This window comes from Petaurus breviceps, unplaced genomic scaffold, assembly GCF_028583685.1.
Source record: "Petaurus breviceps papuanus isolate PSGF00001 unplaced genomic scaffold, PetGlider_PUasm1.0 188, whole genome shotgun sequence".
Lineage (NCBI taxonomy): Eukaryota > Metazoa > Chordata > Mammalia > Diprotodontia > Petauridae > Petaurus > Petaurus breviceps.
In genome coordinates, this window is record NW_027185804.1 from 23,431,748 (window position 1) to 23,437,747 (window position 6,000).

The window sequence follows — 6,000 nt, forward strand, 5'->3', positions numbered from 1 at the left end:
CTGCTCTAGTCTCCTCTCAGTCCAGTCTCCTATGTTTTTCTCTCATGCCTGAATTGAGCCTCTTTCCATCTAATCTTAGTCCTGTTCTCGAATATCCTTTCTTCCTGCTTCTATTCTTGGTGCTCTCTCAAAAAATTCTCCTGTCTCATCTCCTGATCCTTGTCTGCAAATATGCTGCCCCATGGGCTCTCAAACTGTGTCCCAGGAGTTCTCAGCTGCCGATTCTGGCTGCCCATAGGCCCAGACCAAAGTCCCACTGATTTCTGCTTCTGGACCAAACCTGCTTTCACTTTTCTCAATTTATGTCACGCTTAAGAAAATCTAGGTTAATGTGAAAGCCACTTTGAATTTGAGCCTCGAACTGCAACAAAACCAGTTTGTGAGAAGCCCAGACCTCTGAGAGAGATGGGAAGACTGAAACAATGAAGGGAAAGTGATTTTTTCCAACAGCAAACATTCACAGAATCTCCAACTTGGTATAGACTTGCCCTTTGGGCTAGAAATATAAAAGCAGGTTTTAAGACTTTGGCAGCTCCAGAGACCTTGGGAACCAACCACCATATAGAAAGAAGACTTTTAGCCTCATTTCTAAAATATATAGAGAACTGAGTCAAATTTATAAGAATACAAGTCATTCCCCAGTTGATAAGTGGTCAAAGGATATGAACAGGCAGCTTTTAGAAATCAAAGCTCTCTATAGTTATATGAAAAAATGCTCTAAATCACCATTGATTAGAAAAATGCAAATTAAAACAACTCTGAGGTACCACCTCACACCTATCAGATTGGCTAATATGACAAAAAAGGAAAATGACAAATGTTGGAAAAGATGTGGGGAAATTGGGACACTAATGTTAGTGGAGTTGTGAATTGATCCAACCATTCTGAAGAGCAATTTGGAATTATGCCTAAAGGACTACAAAATTATGCATGCCCTTTGATCCAGCAATGATACCATTACTACCATTACCATTCATAGAAAAGGGAAAAGGACCCACCTGTATACAAAAATATTTATAGCAATTCTTTTTGTGGAAGTAACAAATTGGAAATTGAGGAGATGCCCATCAATTGGGGAATGGCTGAATAAGTTGTGGTATATGAATGTAATGGAATACCACTGTGCTATAAGAAATGATGAGTAGACAGACTTGAGGAAAACCTGGAAAGACTACATGAACTGATGTTAAGTGAGGTGAGCAGAACCAGGAGAACACTGTACACAGTAACAGCAACAATGTTTGTTGACCAACTCAGCTCTTCTCAGCCATACAATGATCTAAGACAATTCCAAGACTCATGATGGAAAATACTATCCACATCCAGAGAAAGAACTATGGTTCTGAATTCAGATCAAAGCATACTATTTTCTCTTTTTTTCTTTCTCATGATTTTCCGCTTGTGTTCTGATCCTTCTTTCACAACATGACTAATGTAGAAATATGTTCAATATGATTGTACATGTATAGCCTATTTTGGATTGCTTGCTGCTTTCGGGAAGGGAGGAGGGAGAAAAACATTTGGAACTCAAAATCTTATAAAAGTGAATGTTGAAAACTATCTTTACATGTAATTGGAAAAAATAAAATACTATTAAATGGGAAAAAAATAAAATCAAATTAACCAATAAAAAAAAAGAAAGAAGGCCTTTAACTTTGTTGCTGGTAGCTTTTGTCCCTTCTAAACTGCTTTTACTGGACAACAGTCTAGTCAAAGGACTATTTGTTTGAATGCTTGCACACACAAAGGGACAGAAATTCAATGGTTTCTCTCCTAAGTCACCACAAATCTTCACATAATGCAGATATTGATGGTTTAATGATTTCAAATATCCCTGATCACATCTGGACCAAGGTCATCCCCATTCAGTGCACAGAACCATTGAAAGGAGGAGGTTCAAGGGATAAGCAGTAAACATTAATCATTGCCATCAAAATTTTTCCATTAAAGTTTACATATACAATTATTAACATATATTAGTTCTCATATATTTATATATCGTATATGATTTTATACGTGTGTATATGTGTGTATGTGTGTGGGTGTGTATTGCTATAGGGATTTCCCAGATGTAGAAACTCCCTCTTCAATGCAGGTTTGAACCTATTTTTCAATTTCAAAATCTTGGAGAGTTGCCTAGAGCACTGACATCAAATAGAAAAGGGGGCCACTAGACCCAGAAGGATCCTTGCTGGCCCACGTTGACTTACAAAACCACAAATTAACTTGAGGTTCTGTTTTATTTGTATTTGTTTTGTTATATTTTCCAATTAGATTTTAATTTGTTTTTGGTTGGCACTCTGAAGTGTAATCAAGTGGTTTGCTCAGGGTCACACACAAGATGGCACATAAGCCTTGATCTTCAAGTCTCTGAGAGTGACTCTATTCACTACCCCATGCTGCTGGATAGGCCATCAGAGGGAAAAATGCAAAACTGCTACATATAGACTGATGATGGTAATGAGGCAAATTTTCCTTTTAATTTTCCCTCAGGTAAAAAGCTCGAAGGACAAATATTTTCCATAGCTTTAGTCATCCTGGGATCATAGGTTTACAGCTGGAAAAAGAAGGTCTTTGAGGCTACTGAGTCCAACTCCCTTATTTTGTGGTTTTTCTATGTCATATATATATATATATATATATATATATATATTTGTCTTTGTCTATATATATATATAGTATATAGTTACAGATAAATACATATGTATGTATATACATATTTGTCATTATTGGTGGTAGTAGTTCAGTCCTTTCAGTCATATCCAACTATTAATCACCCCTTTTGGGGATTTCTTGGCAAAGATATTAGAATGATTTTCCATTTCCTTCTCCAGCTCATTTGACAGATGAGGAAACTGAGGCAAACAGGGTTAAATGACTTATCCAGGGTCACATAACTAGTAAGCATCTGAGGCCATATTTGAACTCAGGTCTTCCTGATTCCAGGCCCAGCATTCTATCCACTACACTAGCTAGTTGCCTTTATTTTACAGATGTGGAAACTGAGACCCAGAGCAGTTAGAGGACTCGCCCAAGGCGTGAATGTCTGAGAGGGTATTCAAACCCAGATCTTCCTTATTCCAAGTCCAGTCCTCTATCCATTACACCAGGCTGCCTCTGAATAACTTACATTACTTAAACTGTATTTCTGCAAGCAATTAGGAGTTTCAGAGCATTTTCTCAAGCAATCCTATGGCATCATTCCACTGTAACCTAAAGCAGATGGCCATGAAGGATGGGTTAACCATACTGTTTCAAAATACTGTAATTCATTTTCTACTGGGGTCTGTTTGGCTGAGAAAACCATGTATATACCAGACAGTACTACAGCAGATTAGTCTTATCAGCATTCAAACGGGCCAAATGTAAGGCCCGGATAAGGCTGTCACTAATCCAAAAGGGAAGCAAAAACAACCACATACTACTAAATTACAGCTTAGTGGGTGATGCTTCAGACTGTTGTGAAAAATAGACCATTCAAATAATAACAGAGACAGCACTGGTCAGAAAGACTGGATTTATGCTTGGCCCATTGACAATCAGACCATATTTCAATCACCTTGTGAAAGGGAGAAGAAATGCAAAGCAAATAATTTAATGGATCATTTAAAGTAATACTTTGTGTCCAGTTAAAGATTCAGGCAGGAAAATGTTACTTTCAGCCTAAGAAAATATTCACTGTTTGTATTTATTTAAGGAGGTAACCTATGGATTCATTTTTTTTTTCCTTGCTTTTTGGAGGGGGAGGGCAGGGCAATTGGGGTTAAGTGACTTGCCCTAGGTCACATGGCTAGTAAGTGTTAAGTGTCTGAGGTGGGTTTTGAACTCAGGTCCTCCTGAATCCAGGGCCAGTGCTCTATTCACTGTGCCACCTAGCCTCCCCTAACCTATGGATTCTTTTATGCTTTTTTCTTTTCTCTCTGGTTCTAATAGATCCGGACAGTTTTCTTTGATGACTTCTTGAAATATGGCATCCATATTCTTGCTTGGTTATATATATTATAAATATATATATTTCAGGGAATCCAATTGTCAAGGTCTATTTGCTACATTTTTTTCAGACAGTATAATACTTGAATTGCTTTCTACTTACAAGGCCAAGCCATTTATTTTCCCTTCCATTTTTTTACCACAAAAACTCTAATGTCATTTGATTTCTCTTTTATACTTCTAACCATTATTAGAGTCTTTGTGGACAAGCTAGTCCTTTTCCCAAGGTTCTACTTGTACTCATTTATTCTCTTCTTGATTTACCTCTTGGGCATCTCTATTTCTATTTCTTCCTTGTATTCAGAATTTTCTTCTGTTTATTCATATCCCCAACTTCAGTACTTAGTTTGAGAACAGCAGGATTGAGACCATGGCTAGTATGTACAAGAATTAATAAATGCTTGTTGATGATTGACTGTGAAGGAAAGTGAAGGTGAACACACAGAGTAAGTTTAGTAGCAAGAAAGATAGAAGGATAGAGGACTATGAGGAGAGAAGGGAAATTCATCATTGGAGATCTTGGGCATGCAGTAGTTGGGGACAATGGTGAAATTTCAAGGGTGACCTTGGGAAGCTGAAATGGGGCAAAAGGACCAGTAACCCCCAAGGAATTGCAGAGGTAGATGTGCCAGGGGTGGCTAGGTGGCACAGTGAATAGAGCACTGGCCCTGGAGTCAGGAGGACCTGAGTTCAATCAGACACTCACTAATTTGGTGTCCCCGGGCAAGTCACTTAGCCTCTGTCCGCCTAAACTCCCTGGAGAAGAAAATGGCAAACCTCTCCAGTATCTTTGCCAAGAAAATGCCATGCACAATATTATCCATGGGGTCACAAAGAGTCAGAAGTGACTGAACAACAACACTTTTTGATTGATTTTTGTCTCTTTTAATCTGTTATAAGGCATGGCTCCTTGAGCAGAGGATAGGGAGGTGTAGTAGGAAATGGGTATGATTTTAAAAACACATACACAAAAGATATCAATGAAAATTAAATTTTGAAAAAGAAAGAGGAAGGCAGAGAGCCTGGAGAAAATCAGGAGTGATCTAATAGGACAGAAATTTGGGGGAAAGTAGCAGAAGAAAGAGGTTTTCTGAATAAGGGATTAGAACAGGAGGTAAGAATTTACGAGTCATGGAGCTGGGAGAGTATCAAGCATGAAGAATCTTATATGCCAATGGTGTCTTATCCAAACAGAAACAGATCCCACAGGCCATATATTGACTTATACAAACATAAATCGACATTACCTATGTTGTACTGTATTTTTGTTTACTATTAGAAAACTACCAATTACATTTTAATGTTATTCTAACCTCACTCAGAATTTTGCTAATGAGTTCACACCTCAGTTATTAGACCCAATTGTCCATAGTATTTCTAGTTTGATCAGATCTACCCAGGATCAAATCAACTCTCCCATTGTCCCTGCATGGCCTGTGTCAATCTACTTCCCTACTCAGCTCAAAGTGCTAGTTATCATTCTTAAAATGAATTTAACTCAGAAGGCAGGATGAGGGAAAGAAAGTTCTTAAGTTCATTCATTCATTTGAATAACCCTTGGGAATGTTCACAAGATCACTCTTCATTTCCTTTGAATTAGATTTGCTTTCTTAGTAAAATTCTAGTAAAAATTAGTAAATTAATTGCTAATTAAGCACTAATTGGGGCAGCTAGGTGGGGCAGTGAATAGAGTACAGCCTTGGAGTCAGGAGTACCCAAGTTCACAGCCCACCTCAGACACTTAATACTTACTAGCTTTACTAGCTGTGTGACCTTGGGCAAGTCACTTAACCCCACTTGCCCTGCCTTCCCCCCTCAAAAAAAATTAAGTACTAATTAAAAATTCATTAAAATAGTAAACAAACAAGTAACAACAACAAAAATTGTTCCACAAACTGATTTTCATTCTCATTTCCCAAAGTTGGAGACAAGTGTAACTTGGGGATTTTTAAAAATACACTTTAACAAAACATTTACTTACACCAAAGAACTTGGGAGCTCAGACTAAAT